Here is a 19,352-nt window from a genome sequence, read left to right as displayed (position 1 = left end):
TTCCCAAGATGTAGTTTGTATAATAAATAAGAAAAAGAATTTGCATCTCCTTTAGTAATTACTAATGTAATTGGAAGACAATAATAGTTAATGGGTAGGTACATGCACGGAAGACAGCAACTGAAGGACAGCGTAACTTTTATATTAAATAAGCAGATTTACCCAAGTAAATAGACCAAACAGTATCTGGAAGATTTCTCTTTCCAAGTGCACTTATACTAAACATATTTAGACCCATGGAAAATAGCCCTCAAATCCTTCAACAGCAAACACAGAGCAGCAGGCACAAACACTAGGAATTGCCATACCGCACCTGCCTTTTTGCTGCCTGAATATGCAGCTATTTCTGTCCTCACTCCCTTTTTTTTCCCTTTGGTTTCTGAAATGTTTCTTGTAGGAGCTTAGAGAAGGGAAAAGGCTTTTCTGTGAGAGTCAGGTTGCAATAAATGTGTATGTGAGTGAGAGAGAGTGTGTGTGTGCATACGAAGATGTATTAGGAAGGCTAGACTGGTCATCTTTCAGCATCTCTCTCCTACCTGGCATTCAGAACCTCAGCTACCACTCACTGAGCTTTAAAGGGAAAAGAGAAGGGAGCACAGGTCATGCAAAATGCTTCTATTTTTATATTCAAACTACCAACATTTAGAATAAAGCATATTGCCTGATATCAATATTCCCAGTGGCTAACTAGTTACATAATTTTTACCTTCTCTAAAAAGCATTTAGCTGTGTATCAGTAAGTCCAGATGGCTGTTCATCAGGACTTAAAAAGGATTCTGCATTTTTCCTTTTGCATTTTCTAAAATATTGATAATGTATTATAAAGCAGGGATTTCTGATTTGTTGACTTTGTTGTTGTTGTTGTTTGTCTTTATACTCCCAGATGTCTTTTTTTTACCTCCTGCAAAAGATAATAGATATGAATCCTTGCAGGTTGTCTATGCATTTTTTGCTTTATGAGAGCAACACATTACAGGAACGGTGTAAACTTTTCTTTGCCAAATACAGCAAAATCAAGTATTTTTCTTCCAAAAATTAGGAACAACACCTATTTTTATCCTTCTGCTGAAAGATGCTCATAGAAATTGTGGTATAAACATCATGGATATGCTAAATACACCAAAACACGTGAGTCTAATACAGAAACAACATTGAAAACAACAGAAGAGCTATCTTATTTCTCAAGTAACAGATTCAGGGACAAGCACATATACTTTGTTTTTCTTCTATCTTTTAGATGTAGTCTAAATAACAGTTTAGATCACAGTCTGGTAGGCTAAAAGGAAAAGATTATTTTCATATAAATGTCCAACTAGGGTTTTAGAGCCCTGCTGTGGAATGCAAAAGGGGTAAAAAAAAAATAAAATTCCCCAAATTTCCTTGTCCTGATGATAAAAGAATAGTTTGGGTGCTAAAGTAGGGCTTTTTTTTTTTTTAATATTTGATCTTTCTTTGTAGTTTTTATTCTAACTTAACTGTATTTAGGCCTCGTTTTCATCTTTATAAAGCACTAGGTTTTCCTTCTTTGTAAGCTATTCTCCCATAGTGCATCTTAGTTTAATTCATTTTTAGCAAAAGAAACACCCAGGTTCAATCTGGAGACCTCCTTCCAACATAATTTAGCTAGACCTTTTCTTAGTAAAGGTTTTCTGGTTTTCATTTTCACTTCATATTCTCAAATAAAAGATCCTTTGTTGTCTACCATTTGATTGGACTTAATGAAAAACACTCCATTTTAACTTAACAGTATTTCCCTTTGAATTTATTATATTTAAGGACACTGTCAAAAATCAAGCATTTAATCTCAGGTTTTTATACTTAAAATTATATTACTATCATATGGTTCAATGAGGTGATGTAAAAAGTGTATTGAATAGATTTCAAAAAGAAAAGTGAAAAACTAGTCTCATTTTAATATGAAACTAAATACTATGGCTAATGTGCAGATTGGGTATGGTAGTTGACTTTAAAGACTAACATGTGACAGGGTGCCAACAGCTGAATTGTGCAGTATTGACTAAATGAGGTTCACTGATTTGTATTGAGGCTAATATCTTCTTTAAACAATTCCGTGTAAATTGTGCGTATAAAGTCATTGGAAGCTATTTCTCAGGACAGCCTCGCTGGCTAGCTACCTGCTGGAGTGAGGAAGATAATCAATAGAAAGAAATAGAGCTGAGCATGAGACTAGGAAGCTTCAGAGCAGTTAGTGCTGATAAAAGTAGATGATGTCAATATTTGGGTATAACACAACTCTAGGATAACAGACAAAAGAGAAGTGCATATGTTGTAGAGTGTTCAAACAGGGCCAGAATTAATGCGTAAGTGGCAGATGTTGCCCCAGGCTGCAAAAGACATTATTTATTCCAGGTATTGTTAAATTCCTAGTGAAACACCACTGCTCAATATAGTATATTAAAATTATATCTAGCAATGAGAGAGTCAGAATACTTTTTACATGAGTAGAAATTCTCAGATATAAAGAAGCTGATGCACTCTATTGATACAGAGCATTTTCCACACGTCTCCTTGACCTCGTAAGAAAGAGCCTGTGTCTGAAATGAATATTGCAAAAACAGTGCTCAGTGCTCTCTAATTAAATGAATATTTAGAACTAATATTTAAATATTAACAAAACCAAAATGGAACGGCATAGTTTGGCAGAAATCAGTTCTTTACTTCTAAAGATGTAGACATCCTTGAGTCCACCCTCTTCTCCCCCTTTTTTCTGTTTAAAGATTATTGAAACAAAAAATTCCCAATGCTCATTCAGAATTACAATAGGGTAAATACTTTTAGCTGTGGTGTCCTTATTGGTAGTGAAGTATTGGTATATTTTTGCTAATTTAATAGTAGAAATCAGTTTTCCTCTTGCTGTCAGGCGATGAATTTTTGTTCTTCTATGCTGATCTTTCTGTTGATGTATTATGACATAGTCTGTCAACATGAACAGATATGTGAAAGGGAGATTGGGTGACTGAGACATGCAACCTGAATATGGCTCCTCTTGAATTTTAAGCATATTATCATGTTTGGATACAGTCAGTAGAAATGTAGGATTTTTTTTTTCTCTAAAGAAAGCTATTATTTTGATGTAATTTAAGCAAAAGCAAAACAGGTGGACTATGACAAGGTCCTAAAAGCAGAATGAATGAGGTAACTCCAAAACATATGCATGAGAGCTTAAAAAGCTTTCACGTCTAAGTTAATAGCCCTTTCAAACTAGCATTTGCAAAGTGCAAAAGTTTTTGTGTAAGAAGAACCAATCCAGGCTTATCTGATTATTAATATTGCTATCATTTAAAAAAAAAATTGAATAATTCCACAAGCTTTACATGGTATTGTTGTCACAGATGTTTTTATTGTTTGGTGTTAGATATCTGGATTACATCAAGTAGGTGATTACTATGTCAGCTAAAAAGGTCAAGTTCCATACTTTTTATTTCAAACCATCATAAAGAAACCTTTCTATAATGACACACATGTCTATACTGTAGATCTCTCCATACTCATTTTAAAAAAAGCTTCTATCTGACACATGGCTTAACAAGAAAGAATTTCGTATTTTGGTGGTTAATATATTGTCAATATTCATGCCTAAGAGAAATACTTGTGTACTGAAATAATTAACTTTTCCACAGTAAATTTCTTATTAAAGTATCAGATTTAATCACTAAATATACAATTTATACCACTAAAAGTTGTTATTATGAGAGTGATGTGCCATAAAAGCCTTCTTACACATTTTTTTTTTCCAGGTTGCTGTTCTTTAGTTGTCATATGTGCCATCATTCCATCTCAAAATTACAGGAATATATAAGATTCCTGTTTAACACTTAATTCTAAAGTAATCTTCAATTCAAATAAAGCATGCATTTTGATTTGGGACATAGTCAAAAAATCTTTAAAGACTTATACATCAACTAATTTGTTAATCTTGTGCCACTTTTAGCATTTGTCACACATATAGACCAGGAAATTGGCTCCATCTCATTCTAGCTCTGTGTTGAATTAAAAACCTCTACTGCAAAGAAGAGCATGATGTGGGGAAAGAATAAATTTAGTTCTTTCTTTAGTAATGCACATATATTTCCATACATTTCACATCCTAAGGGAGCCTGTGAACGCATTCAATAAATACAAAACTGTAATTCCAGGAAAAGGGAATTTTTATATTATAAATTTCACATAGTACTTTATTCTTAAAAGATCTGAAATTATAAATATCATTATGTTTTTATTCTTTTATAAAATACAGGATATAGAAAAAAATAAAGGCATTGAATTTTAGGGTCATTGGTATTTCTGAGAGTATTAAGTGGTTTAGAACAAAAAAAATACATATTCAACAATGGCACTTGGAAATTAAGACAATATTAGCTATGTCCAGCCCAACTAGTTCTACCTTACTTATCCTAAAATCAAAATCATATCTGTAAGCATTTATATGGAACAATTGCCTATCTTCACCTTATATATTAAGGTCAGTCAAAAAAGCAGTTTATGGATAAAGGGCAATAATAAAGAGGTAGCCTTTAAACATGATTAGTTGGTGTCTATTAAAGATGTGTTAAAATGAAATATATACTGCAGGTGAAGGAAATTACTAACTCCTACTAGGATGATAGACTTGCTGTGTGTGTATTTCACTATACCTTTAAAATATTTGTGCATTTGACTGCATTCTGAGGAGACAGAGCAATGTGGTAGATTTATGAGGGTCTGACGGAAACAGGGCTAGGAAAGATTATGGCATACTTGTTTAGAAAAACTGAGAACTGAAGGTTCCTGATTTACACTGACATATATCTAGATGAAACTATAGTTTGCAAATTGCCTAGAGGAGCTATCTTTTATTAAGTGTTTGATGGGTACAGAAATGTACATATCTATTATAAAACAGTCTAGGAATACTGATGTAACATTTGCAAATATAATTTTAACAATTTTAGATTTTCTTAAATCTCTTCATTCTTATGGTCATCTCACCAAACCCTGTTCTGAATGCCCGTGCCTACTGAACAAGCTGTATGGTTAGAGAAGTTTTGTTGCATTATTTTGAATTCTTGGGATGGTGAGATGCTGAAATGCTCTCTGCACTGCAGGACTAGGAGAGATCAAACCATAGCTTAGGCACTTTTTACCTTTTCCAACAGATTACCAACATATTTGACACATTCTATGTCTTAACAGTTAGAAAAGGGAAAGAGGGTGTTGTAATTCCCAGCTTTCACAATTAATGAATTTCCAAAGGCTTTCAACTTTGACACTCTGTTGCGATGCCGTTACATCCGTTTATTTTGAAATTAGACAAGGAGTAACAGATAAGACATGCAGTTTTACCAAGCACTGTGAGATTTCTTGCAAAGAAAACCTGAAAGACTGGTAAGTTCCCTACTCAGGTCAACTTTGCTTGTTTTATTGCAACTGATACAAGGTAAATGTCTTGTCTGGGATGGGGGTGGGGGGCAGGCTGGCTTTGCACTATTATTTTCGGTACATTAACTTCCTCTTTCTTTAGGAGCTGTTACTTTTTAATCTTATTTTAAATCATTATTATCATAGCGAAAATCTGTATTAGTCAGTACAATTCTACTTTCATAATTCACATTTTATTAATGCAATTAAAATTGGTATTTACTGATGCTTCAGGAACAAAATTATGAATTTAGTTTCAATTTAACAATGGATGATGTTACGCATTCTAGTTCTGTCAGCATATTTTCAAGCCAGGTTAATGCGTTATACAAATATTAGGCAATATTTTACATACTAATCTACCTATTAGGTGGGAAGTTTTGTCAGGCTCGTAGGCACACTTGGTCAGCATTTATATACAAAAAATATATTTTTTTCACACATAGATGTGGAAACAGGACTAAAATATCAACACTTCTAAATTTTTCACTGACTTCTAATAATGACATAATAAGCACTATCTGTTAGTGTAAGCTTTTGGTCAGCAACAGAGAAAAAAAGTTTATGATCAAACAGGTATTTACACTTTCATTACGAATGTATGTTCAGTGCATTGATAACTTTACCAAAGGCTTTCTGTTTTCTAGTATTATATGAAGAGTTGTACATCTGTGATAAGCAGCATGCACTGAGCCGTTTTTGTCAGTAACTAGCATAGTTTTCTCAACTCATTAACTCATCAGATCAGGGCAGGGACACCTGGATCTTTCTGGATGTTTGGATAGTGCCTAGCATAATATAATGTGTACTAGAATATAAGGAAATAATTGGCACTTGTTAGTTATAAGCAGCACTTGTTAGCATAGGCTTTCTAGCATGCCAACAAGCAATTAACCTCAGCATCAGTCAATCATCTTTTCCTAGTTAACTCGCATTACACTTAGAGGACAGCTGCCATCTTCTTGTGGAAAAATACATGTAAGTATGCCCCTAACTGTCATGCAAGTTTTAGACCAGTGTAACTTTATTCTATTCAAAAGAGTTAGAGCTTTCTAAATAAGAGGGTAATCAAGAAAATTATTTTTCTTCCATGACTGTAAATTAGGAGAAAGTGCACTTAATTCATTGGAACTACATCTGTGTAAAAATGTGGCACTGATATCTGAATCAATCTTTTCTTTCTGTACCTAAGAGGTGAGAGTGTAGTACTGTACCTAAGTCAATCAAAGTAATGATGTTGCTTAGCAATGTAAATGCAAAAGAGTAGATTGCTGATGCCAAAAAATTTGCACCCACATATTGCATCTGTCAGTGAAAGGGAGGTTGCATTGCAACTGCAGTGCAGTGTGGAATTAATGCCCTAATTAGAGACTTCTTCATCTCTATTAGATATGCCTGAGAAGACAATATGGTGAGGTTATTTATCAGCTCATCATTGCTATGGGTGGCAGGAGTAGCTGGTTTTGTTCTTTCTCATTCCGTTTTTCTAAGATGTTCTAAATACTTTCAATCCATTTTTTATAGGAATAAATGACCAGAAGAGAGTTTATGTGTGTTATTTGTGTAGATCAGATAGGTTGATGGTGGGTTAATATAACTGTTTTTTCCCATTTCCCTACATGTAAGAGTGATTTTCATGGAAGAAAGGTGTGGATGAACTGAACTGTGATTTAAAGCAGATCATTTTATTCCAATAGCAGGAAGCAACTTCCATAAATGACAACTTTTTTTCTTTTGATAACTTCAGTGAAATACAGAGATGACACCTGTGTGAAGCATTATTTTTAGAAAGAGGGACTGGGACACTTCTTCTCCCCTGGCTATTGAAATGACATACAAATATCATTTCTTTTACTTTTTCTATGAGTTTTGTGACTTGTGCCTTGGTGTGTGACTGCGATGTGCATTTTTTGTTGACAGATGTGAATAAGGTATAGAGAGTACTAAATAAAAGTGTGCCTGGTCCAAATAGGGAGCAATATGCAGGATAACTTAGGAAAAAAAAAAGGAAAAAGTGGATTCACTGTAAACTTATTTCTTCCTGGTCAGTCCATTTGGGAATAAACAGACCAATGTGGGGTATTTTTCCTGTGAGTGATGGAAATAAAAAAACCAGAAAGTTGAGGCCTGCAAGGTATTTTAACACTGCTCTTAAGGGTTTTACATATTCAATTCTGAATAAATAAATCTTTCAATTATGGAGTCTATCCAGCTCAGGTACAAACCCCATAGAATAGGAATTTATTTTTTGTTTCACAGCACTTTAGTTATTTTTGCTTAATATTCTCCATGTTTTGCAGTCAGATTCTTTTGGGAATGTTTAAAGAATGGACTTTTTAGCGGATTTTTTTGTGGGTGTTCCTTTCAAACAGTCCCTGTGGAAACCATCCTGAGACATATTCTGATCTCAAGTCACTTTACACTGGGCTTAAGTCACACTGTAAAGCTGTTATCACTAGTTGGGCATTACCTTAGTGATGTCAGACACTTCATAAAATCATCTATTTGTGAAACAGTCCTATGAAAGCAAAATATAACTATATTTAGTTTGATCCTCGCTAGTATGTTTTCTTCCTATTGTATCTGTGGTAGCTAAAAATTGCAATTTTCATCTTGCCCTAAGCTTCTGATCACTTTTCTTGGTACCAGAATTTACATTCCCTGAGCTGCTCATGAGTGCAATCCCTAGCCTCTTTGCTGAGTTACTGTTTAAATTAGTTGGGTTCACCCTGGTTGCTTTGAGTTAGGGAGTGGCTATATGAGCAGCTTCACTGGCAGCTCTGAAGGAGCAGTAACCTCTGTCTGGGGTGTGACATTTAGCTAGAACAGACTGAAACTGCTTCCTTTTGTAGCTAGCACGGTTATGGTCAGAAAGCATAGTCAAGCCATGCTTATGCGTATATGAAGCACTCCTCCATGCCAATGCAGAAATACAAGGAGATACTGCACTTACTGCAGAATCATGATACAACTGTTGTTTTTTTTTTTAAATGTCTGGTAGACAGCATGGTACAACTGTGGTAGAATAGGAAGATACATGAAGCTCATTGTTGTATGTGACTATTACATGCCTCAAGATAGTGAAATGTTTTGGGGTCTATTTCTGTTTAAACTATTAAATGCACTACTGAAAACAGTTGTGGAAGGGAAGCTGGATTATTTGGATTAAAATATTTTTTAGTAGTGTAAGTAATTCTGTAAGAACAAGAAGAAAATTGAGAGGAAGTAGAACCACCTGATGCAGAAGGAAGTGTCCTCACTGGTAAAGATGAGGTGAGAAAATGTTACGTTTTGGTATAAAACATGTTTCCTGGTAGTACTTCTGTTGAAATGAGTGAGCATTATGGAGCGGACCTATGATGATCATTAGTTACCTAAATGCGTAATGCAAACTTATTGAAGCGCATAGTGTGTTGTGAGCGTGGGAAATTTGTTAATTTTTTTTTTTTTTATGCTAACTGGTGCTTTTACTCATATTTAAAGATAGTAGATACAGAGAGAATAGGACAATTCTTTCTTTGTTCTGCCTCAATAACAGTTCTATTGCCTTTTTGCCTAGGGAGTTAGAGAGTAGCCTTGGCCATTTAACTAGTATCTTCAGCATGTCCATGCAGTGCAACACATTTTTGCCTCTTGGTTATTAAGACTGGCCATAAAAATCCATTTTAAATGGTGACTTAAGGAATGCATCCTTGTCAATAAACATGAATTTGTAGCCTTAGTCATCTTTGATGATTAAAATGTATGGTTGCATAACATAAAATGGTATTAATTATTCAGTCTAAGTGCTCTATTCTGATATTTTTTGTACTTATACACACATTTTCTTTTCCTAGGTACCTTTTTAATGCTGAAATGGGCATACTAATTGTGAACTGTGTGGTAAGAAGCTCCGTCTAAAATATGCAGTAACTTATTTACTGGAATTTAACAGGCTGTGGACTTTAAAGCTTCTCTTGCCTGTAATCACATGAACAAACCTTGCAAGTCATATTGCCAGCTTGAGATTCGGCACAGTAACAGCAGCGCTGATGCAGCCCCCGCCATTAGGCAAGGTACAGAAAGGAGCTGGTGACCTGCGACGGGACAAGAGACCTCGCTTACCAGGATTTGCTCACGGTTATGCTTCTGGCAACTGACATTTCCATTTTACTCAAAGCTTCTACATCTGTGCCATCAGACAAAGCCCCATGAGTGGTGGCAGAGCAAACTATAACCTTCATTTTCAAGTTTGAAGAGAAAAAATTATTTACATGTCTAAATCCTGGAACCTGCTGTTCAAAGATCATTCTTTGTTATGTGCTGCTTTAAACCATTAAGGTTTCCAAAAGCTCTATAATGAAATGGGACATAGTTTGGGGCAGAAAAGTCTTATTGTTTTCATTTTGTTTAGTTTCTTTTTTATCATATCATCTGATCTTTTTCCTACCAGAGGAACATGGAAGATGGGATGTTTCTGTCATTGCTTACAATGAATGACTGCTTAAAGGGACTGTCAGAGATTGCAAGACAAATCTTTGCCCCTCCTTAAGATTGTTATAAACTAAAGGAGAATGCCTTTTAATTTGTTAGGACTTCAGAGTTTATTTTGTAAGGAAAATTATTGATTCATGCAATGAGTGCTCCTTTACTGTTTTATCATACTTCCAACTCAATATTTTTATATTCTTTTGGTTATGAATTTAGGCAAATGTTTAACTACGTGTTTTAATGTTGCAGGGTTTTTTTGTTGTTGTTTTAGACATGTTTTCCTGAATCAGACCCTTGAATTTAGTGACAATTAGTACAATTTCCGGAAATGTATTGTCATCAGTAAGAGTGCTGTGTACCAAGACGTGTGAATGTAGATGTTAAGGGGGAGCACAAGTAATGACTTTTTTTCCATTCACAGAGGGAGCACTAAGAAGTCAAGGTTATTCAACAGAAGTGAATAAAGCAGCCTGGAAAGGTATTTGCTTTCCAAACTGCAAGAGGATCTCAGAAACAATAAGGATAACATAAAAACAAAAATCTAAAGAAATTCCTTAATCTTCCTAAAAAATAATGGGAACTGAAAAAAAACCAAAAAACCCCAAGCATTTCATAATGAAGAAAATCTTCAGGCAGGGAAAAAAAAGAGTTGCCTGACACAGTGTTTAGGGTAGATTGAAGGAGTCATTCCTGGGGCTGTTCTTTGCTGGTAATGCAGAAGTGTGGGGGGCATTTAATCTGTTTTAGTTGCTCTATCTGTAAATAGAAGATGATAATGCTCACTTCTGTTTAGTGTTGTGCAGTCTTTAGATGTTTCACAGTGCAGCAGAAAAGTGTTTCACAGTGTACTTAAAAATTGTCTGTTGGACCTCATGTTTTTGAGATAAAAGACAGTTTGGGCTATACATCCTGAAAGAGCTGGTTCCTTAAGGTGGTGGTGGCAACTTTAAGTTTTTGTGGGGTGTTTTTTGTTTTTTGTTTGTTTTTAACTGTTTAATGGACTGATTTTTGGTATCATTCCTGGAATATGCAGGTCTCTGGATACTGATAGAAGGGAGGCTTACTGTGAATAAAAACGCCTCCTTTAGGAAATCCCATGATCAGCAGAATTCTGTCATCCTCACAAAAACATACTTAGGATTAGCATGGCCCATGTTTTATATTTCAGCTAGTAAACTTTCAGGGACATCTTTGTCTGGCTAACATCTCAAGGCTGTTTGTTTAAAGATATCACTGAAAGACCCCTTACCTTTAGAGCAATTCAGATTGGGAAAAGTAATATGCAGATGCCATGGCTTTTCCCATTAAATAAGCATGCTGATTTCATAGTATTTCTTGAAAGAACATGGCAAAAATGACTTGGATTGTTGTGAATTTCCTGTAGAGAATTTTGGTGACAGAACTGTCGCCATATGGCTGCACATATTTCATGCTACATGAAAGGAAATTAGCAGGAAATTAGTGGAACTTGTAGAAAACCTCTATAAAAGTAAAATACAACAAGCAAACAGTCTCTCCACAGATAATACTGGCAGTACTGATGATGTCTACTCTCACAATAGGCATGGAGTATGCTCAGTGTCTCCTGACTCCTGCTCCATGTTGCCAGCCTTTAGCTCTGCTGAAGACTGAGCTGTTGGGTCTGCAAACAGCCTGGATTGCTTAACCCACCTGTTTTAGCAACAGGCAATCTCAGGGCTGTCCTAGGATCTGTGACATTGCCAGAAAGACAAGTGGCTGGTTGTGACTGCAGAGCTATACAAAGGGACTGTGAACACCTGAGATTTCTTCTCTTGCATATCCTAAACTATGCCCTAGGCTTGGCCCTGAATGTAGTTTTATGCTCTTGCAACCAGCCTCGAAATGTGTTGTGGCTTGGAACACAGGTCCAAGCTTATAAGGTAAGAGACATTAAAAAAAATTTCATTCCTGTGTGAAACTTTCAGCACTTAGGGTAGGAAAGACAATTAAACAATCAAATGCAGAATCAAAACAGTTTATCAGAACATCAAAATTAGGAATCCAACATTTTACTTTTTAGATTATCAGTGAAGTGACAAAGGTGTCTCTTACCTGCTGCTTTGCCAGTGGTAGGCGCCAGCTCACAGCTGAAGTGCAGGTGTATGAATTGCCTGTCATATCACTGACACATGCTCACCAGATGCCACCAAAGGTATTGGGTCCTACTAAAAAATAAGAAACCATAATTAATATATGATAGAAAGGGATGTGTTAGGATTGTTGGTAAATGAAAGATTGAAATAGAGATTTACCCTTGAGAATAACCTTTCATTTATTATCTGTCTTTAATTACACCCAGAGTGGTTTATATAGGGGCATCTTTTGGGCTTATGTTTTAATTGGGAAAATGGCTAATTTGTGCATAGTTTATTTGTGTTGTTGCTATTTCAAGTTACTTTAATTGCAGTACTTACGTAAGTTTAGGAAGCAGAATTTATTTCCATCTGGTGATTACTTATTTACTTACATTAATCATACAGTCAGAAAACATAGAATTAAAAAAAAATAACTACTGAAAACTTGATTGAACATACTAGAGAAATTAATGTGACTAAATGTGTCCATATGGAGCCTGAAAATTTCAACACACTTCAAAAAATTAATGTAGGAAACAGGGAGCTACAACTGTTGTGATCCCCCCCCCCCCAAAACCTATTTTCCTACTATTTTTCAACTGTCTTATATATCAAGAGTAGACATATATAAAACTGCTTTTGAAGCTATTTACATTTTATTATTTTTTTTTAATTCGTGACTGAGATTGAGGCTGTTTTCTTTCACTCCACTGTGAATCTCTAACCCAAGTTAAACACTCAGTGAGACCTAGTATGTTAACTTAGGGATGAAAAGCTATGTTTCCACTTGGTCATATTAGGTCCAGCAGTAAAATATTTTTAGACTTAAGCAGACGCAACTCACCTGAGGAAGAAGTATGTTAAACTGATTACAAGTTGGGCACTTTCCAGATCATGAGTGTTATCATTCTGATATCTTTAAAATCCACAAAGGTGACCTACAGACCATTATCCTCTAGCAGATAATTACTCATGAGCCTCTCTTAAATCAACAGCAAGCCTACAAGTGGACCTCTATACAGTGTGACATGACCATCCTGTCTCCTGTCCTAGACATGGAAGCCATTTGGTATTCTTAACAATTTAGTTTACCTCTAATATACTGAAATTCAGAGTGATTTATACTGGCAGAATATATCAGATTACATCACAAAAAAGTGGATTTGCTATATTGTTATGGACATTTAGACTGTGCAAACAACAGGTTGCAACGCTACTCCTTTAAAACTCCAGTGGTATGTGAATGTGCACATGTGCACAGCAGATCACTAGTTATTGCAGTAAAGGCAGTCTCTGCTTCTGCTATATATTTTCCCAACTGATATGCTCCTTTTTTTTTGAGGTTGTCATATGGTATAACACTTTTACTAGTTGACTCCGCCCACTTTTCTTCAAACCACATCCTGATTTTTGGCCTCAGAAACCAAACATATGCACAACTCGCAGAACAACACATGATATTGTTTCTGTATAACATCATACCAGCTGGGATATAAATTCTTACAGACAATTTTATGCGAATGAAAAATACCTACATTAAGACATTTTCCATAGTTATGCAATACATACCACAGTAGAGCATATGGTCTAGAGTCAGAGATCCTCACTTAGAATTATAACAAAAGCCCCAAGTCAGGCCTCAGATCTTCGGACAATATAATTTTGAATAGATCATTCTAATTGCTCTCTCTTTTATTTCTTCCTTTTTTGTTCTGTTTTGGATTTCTGAAATCCAACATCAGCTAATTTGCTGGTATGTCAAAGACCCTTAAATTTTATTGATTTGATTTATTGGGTGTTGAGTCCAATAAAATTATTATTTAACTAAAGAACAGCTATTATTTGGTGAAATTCTAACTTGCATCATGATTTGAAGATATGCTAATAGGAAGAATTAGTAATTTTGGGGCAATTTATTTCAACATTTATTTTCATTAGTAGAAAACTATTTTGTTTCTGATTTGTCAGTGTTCAGCTTCCAGAATTATTATGATTATTTTTTTTTCTTTTGGGGAATGGTGGGAGTGGTGGGGTGGGGTTGTTGTTATGTTACTCTCCCTTGAGGATAAAGAGTCTTTGCACATGAGGGTTTTTCTCCCATGATCTATAAACTTTAATCAAGTTGCCCTCAGCCCTCCTTTTTGATAATCAAACAGATTGAGTTTATAGTTTCACAGCAAATAATTTTTCTTCTGCTCACAAATTAATTTTGAATGAAACTTTGTGAACTCTGCATTTTTTTTCCACCATTCCCATTAAAATATGGACAGCAGATCTATGGGAATTATTCCAACAATTGCATCAGGATTCAAGGATTACATTAGCTCTGTTCATGCAGCTTCACAGTGGGAGCTCATGTTGAGTTGCTGGTCCACTATGGCCCATAAATCCTTGCAGAGCCAAGGCATTCCAACGCACTGTACCCCATTTTTTGGGGGTGAAATTCCTTTGTATTGATGTATAACTGTGCATTCATCTCTCCTAAAATGCTCATTTTTTTCAGTGGGTCTAGCTTGTAAAGGGATCTCTTCTTCCTTGATCTCATCATTATGTACTACTCAAGTAATCTTTCTGTCATCCTTAGATCCTTAACACGGTAATTTCTATTTGCACCTCCAGAACACTGCTGGGAATACTGAATAGCATTGGACCTAGTGCTGATGCCTGCTGGATACCATTAGAAACAATTGAGTATTAATTTTCTTTTTAATGTATCTTTTGATGATCTGCTGGTCAGTTCTTGATTGAAATTGTGAATATTGATGCTATGTAGTAGATTTTTTTTTCTTAATAAAAATATCATGCAGCATTTACAAATTTTCTTTATGTGTTTATCAATTAAATGAACAGAAGATAAGCACCCCATAGACAGGTGAAAAAATTCACTTGACTATGTAGCAAACAAAACACCCAGGATTAATATTCTTCAGTTTTCTCTGCACATGTAACTTCATTTCACCTTTTCAAAACATTTCATATATAAATAATACTGTTCATGTTTCAGAGCTGGAGGGATTCTGATTTGCCTGACATATCTATACTAAAATGTGTAGGGGCTTTCTGAATGTATTGAAATTGCCTTTGGGAAGCTTACAGAACTGATACCAGACACTAGTACATGCACTTTCTTCAGTTGTTTTTAAAACATTTTGCTAACAGTTTATCTCTCCAATTGGGTAATGTATGCTCTATAATTTGCCACAAAACATAAAATTACTAAAATTGGAAAAAAGATTCTTAACTAATTCTTAATCCGTGCTTTGGGAAACAAACCTTGTATTCATTTCTGTCTGTAAAGGAGACAGAATTATGTTGCCAGATAAAGGTACATCCACAATCCTCTCAAAACTTCACTAAGGTCATAGCTCCCCTCCTTCCCACCCGCCAGTATTTAAGGAATTTGGTAATGTGCTTGAAAGGTGTTTGATTTTTTCCAAGTAAAGGGAAAGAAGGGAATGAGCTTTGAGAGGAGCAGACTAATTTAAATTGTCTCCATTTCTTTTTTTTTGGACCTTTTCTCTTCCAGAAGAAAGTTCTGGTGAAGTTTGTTAAAAAGAAATTTCCAAGCCATTTACTCTTTTTTTAAAACAAACCTAAGGCTTTTGGATTTATTGGACTTTTCTGTCTTTGTATGGGTTGAATATCACAGCTAATAGCACAGTAATAATTACATGTCATTCTCTTTATCCTCTTTGTGCACTGCCAATCGGCAAAGGTGTCCCATTTCACACATCATTTGCAACGTCCTATGGTAATACCACATATTTTGGGGGAATAGCTGTTGAATGTAGTCATTAATCTCTATTTTGAGATGTGTAGTTCCAGATTCTGGACCCAAGTCTGTGATTATTCTAAGCACAGAGTTCTTGGTGAAGTCAGTGGGCTAGCAAGACTATGCTCAGATCCCAAGAGAAAGAATACAGGTAACTTTAAACTAAATGACTGAACTGTAGGATTTCCCAGTCCTACAGCTGGGTTGTGCTGGCCCCAGCCCAGCATAGGGAAGCAAGCTACTCTATTTGTCTGCAATCAGTGACTTATAGGGTCACTGTAACAGGTGAGAATTGGGGTTCCTGGGATATTCTAGATAGTCTTCCCACATTGTGGGGTGAAAGAAAGCTATTCTGATGGTCCTATTCCATTCAAGACAGCTAGCACAAAGGAACACTGTTAATTCCTACTGAGGCAAAGCAGCTGCAAGTCAACAGTGATCCAGACCCAACTTCAACACAGAGACAGCTTGTGAAATTGAAAAACAAGAACAAAACAAAAAGTACTATATGTGTCTGAGAAATCTTATCAACCCTGGCAGAGATATTTATTGCTCACTGATGACTGAGAATCTCATCTTGCCCAGGAAATAGTTGCAAGTTACTAATGGAGTAAAAATGTGGGGTGAACAGAGAATGACAGTCTATGGCTGATTACTCTGATGTCACGCTTTGGGAACGGCAGCCAGAAATGTGCAACTCATTCTGCCTTTAGAATCAAAGGCACCTAATTACAATCTCATTTTGTTAAAATACAGTGCTAATGACTTGCTTGTGCAGTAGCTGGATACCATATCAACTGCCATATAAGTTAAGTTTTTCCATTTTAACAGTCCTAGTTACAGTATCTGACTGCCTGTGCATAAACATTCGCCAATTGTTGCTGTGTGTCACTGAAGAGGAGAAATGCAGCAGTTTCCACTAGGCAGTGACAGTGAAAGGAGTCACTGGCAGATGAACTTTGTGGTAAGATGTCCTACCTCACTTTAGAAGAGTTGTTCTGAGTCATTCATAAAAAATGGTCTTTTCAAAATCCAGCCATGCTTGCTCAGGTCAGATTATTCTGTGGCACCTCAACAGAGGTTAAGCCCTGTTCTCTCTTGTAATGTCCTCCTCCCAGTTCTTTTTAGTTTTTGTAATCTGTCTTTTTTTTTTTGCTGGTACTCAGCTGTTTGTACCTTTGAAGTCTTTTTATACCGAGGTTGCTTCTGCACGTTTGATACGAGTTATACGTCATCTTCCAAAACCTTATTACCAAATGTATATATACACATTTTCAGAGCTCTCGCTACTTGCAAAATCTTATTTGCTGTTAAGGGTTACTTTTATTATCTTCCTAGCATCCTGCTGACAGCAACTGTATTGTTAAATATCAAGGGTACCTTGTTTTGTTCCCTACGTATGCCTTTCCTTCAACAGATCCCAAATTAAACATATGCATGGGTTACATGCATTGAAATTTGCTATTATTTGATCTTATTCCATGAAATCCTTTTCAGCAAATTCTGCACATTTTAATCTGTTAATTATAGCAAAGTCTATACTATTAAATATTTATCTGAAAGGAGTTCTCTGAAAGTACAGAAATGAGGATAGCTTTCTAAGTAACTGTGTTTTGGCATACAACAAGGACAAACTTTATACCAACCCACATTTTTCACATGGCATTAGATGGCTCCAGAGTTTGATATGTTTGGTTTTCTCTTACATGTCTGATGCAATCTATTACATGTGTAATTCTATTTCTAAGTACGTTCTTTCTTCAAATGTGAACTGCAATAATTCTTTCACTGTGGCTGGTACTGTGACAGTGCCCATCCCTCTCAATCTGTGTAACTGGCATTTTCTCCAAGTGCATAGCTCTTGTCTCCCCAGGTCCCTGCCAGTTGTTTTCAATAGCCTTTCATATGAAGTAGTGTTGCTGTAAGCTGTTGTGTCAAAAATCAGATAGGATCTTAAAGAAAGCAATGTGTGTATCAAGCTATTCACACTCAAGTGGTATTCAGAGTCTATCAAGAGGAGAACAAGGTCTGTAATTATTGTTTTTAAGAAGCATGGAGGGCAGCCAGAAGAGTTGAAGTAGGAACCCTTCCAAGTATATATCCTGAAGAAGCAAAAGGGGCAGTAATAAAACGAAACTTCCCCCTGTAAAGAGAAAGATTGTTGGAAGGATGGACTCATTAGCCAGGTGGTGGGGCCAAGTCATTCTCTCTTTCCTTCTCATTACTTCCAGGCCATGACTGTGTTCTGACTATATCCCAGATCAGAACACTACCTGGGAATATTAGTGAGCTGAAAAAGAAACCAGTAAAACAGTTATGGTCCCAATGTCAGTATGAAAATCAGGACCATGATCTTTTAACTGCTCCAGTAAAAAGTTATGTCAGTTGTAATTTCTGCTTCTTGGAGATGCCCAGCATTCAAAGAGCTCTCCACAAGTTCACATTTAGCTCTGCTGGATTAAAAAATCAGGAAAAAGCTCTTATGAGCTCCATTTCCATAGGTTACTTGGGAAGAGATAGTGAAGAAGCCAGCCCACTCCCCAATCTTTCCTAAGTCCTGATCTGTGTGCAAGTTTACTCATACAAGTTGGCACCAGTCCTTAAGTTGTTTGCCAGCTGTGTGTAGTTAGTGTATTGGGTATCATTGTTGCCTCCTCCTTCCCTAACTCTCCAAAAGAGAATCTGCTGGCTACTTGTTCACTCCCCTGGACAGCAGAAAGATTCTCTAGCCTCTGTCCTTGGGAGCGGTGCAAAAGAACAAGGGCAAGCTATAACAGACTGTGGCTCTTATTCCTCCCAATGTTACAAATTAAAACAAGAATATGAAAAACCCATATGACTTCATCTTTCAGACCACAAGTGAAGCTGAGTCAGCAAGTGGTGAAGAAAACTACATGTATTTATAGTGAATGAGCAATTATTTCTTTTTCATGAAATGTTTGTAGCTAATCAACTCAAATAGCTGCCTATCTAATAAATACAAGCTGCATACAATCCTGCCAAAAAAGTGCACTTGGATGGTATATTTGGCAGTGCTGAACAACTCTCAAAGCATATTACATGTTCACTGTTTGAGTCAATAGGCTAAGATCTGAGTAAGATTAAAAAAAAATTTTGATCTTTTTTTTCATACTATATGCTGCTTTTATTCATACCCAAGTTTAGTTCCACTGTTTTCTGTAGAGGTAATGGTGGCAGGAACTAAGCCCAAAACTAGCACTTAACTATTTCTTTTCATATGTTCTAATGTTCCTAAGCCTTTCTTTGTCTTTTTTTTTCTTTCTTCCCTCACACTTTTTTAGGCATACCAAGTGGTTTCAGCTTGAATCTGTTTCAGTTTGAAATTCACAGAAAACCAGCAACTATACTTATACATGTAAGTTAAACTCTAAGTACAGCCTCTGAGTATTTTTGTGTTGTTTATTGTATAAATGAGCGTCCATTTGAGACGCTTCACTGAAGTGTCAGACTTCAATATCAGTATATATTTCTTACATGATTTAAAAAAAAATATCATGTGCAAACCACACTATGATTAAGGAGATTATGCTTCGAAGAAGATTTTAAGGAGAGTATAATTTCAAAACTACCTTTTC

At 35.8% G+C, this 19,352-nt stretch overlaps 1 long non-coding RNA gene across 2 annotated transcripts in view; it reads left to right on the top strand.

The window, feature by feature from the left end:
• The window catches only part of LOC138684779 (uncharacterized), a 36,047-nt gene extending 16,916 nt beyond the window's left edge, over positions 1 to 19,131 (top strand). Inside the window, exons 3-4 of one of the 2 annotated variants that reach the window (XR_011324052.1) lie at positions 9,255 to 16,720; positions 19,059 to 19,131. This is a non-coding gene — a long non-coding RNA (uncharacterized lncRNA). Of the gene's footprint in view, positions 1 to 9,254; positions 16,721 to 19,058 lie in introns of those variants that run through there. The other variant, XR_011324053.1, reaches the window with a different exon arrangement.
• Positions 19,132 to 19,352: the final 221 nt, after the last annotated feature.

This window comes from Haliaeetus albicilla, chromosome 3, assembly GCF_947461875.1.
Source record: "Haliaeetus albicilla chromosome 3, bHalAlb1.1, whole genome shotgun sequence".
NCBI lineage: Eukaryota > Metazoa > Chordata > Aves > Accipitriformes > Accipitridae > Haliaeetus > Haliaeetus albicilla.
This window is presented reverse-complemented; position numbering and strand designations above follow the sequence as displayed.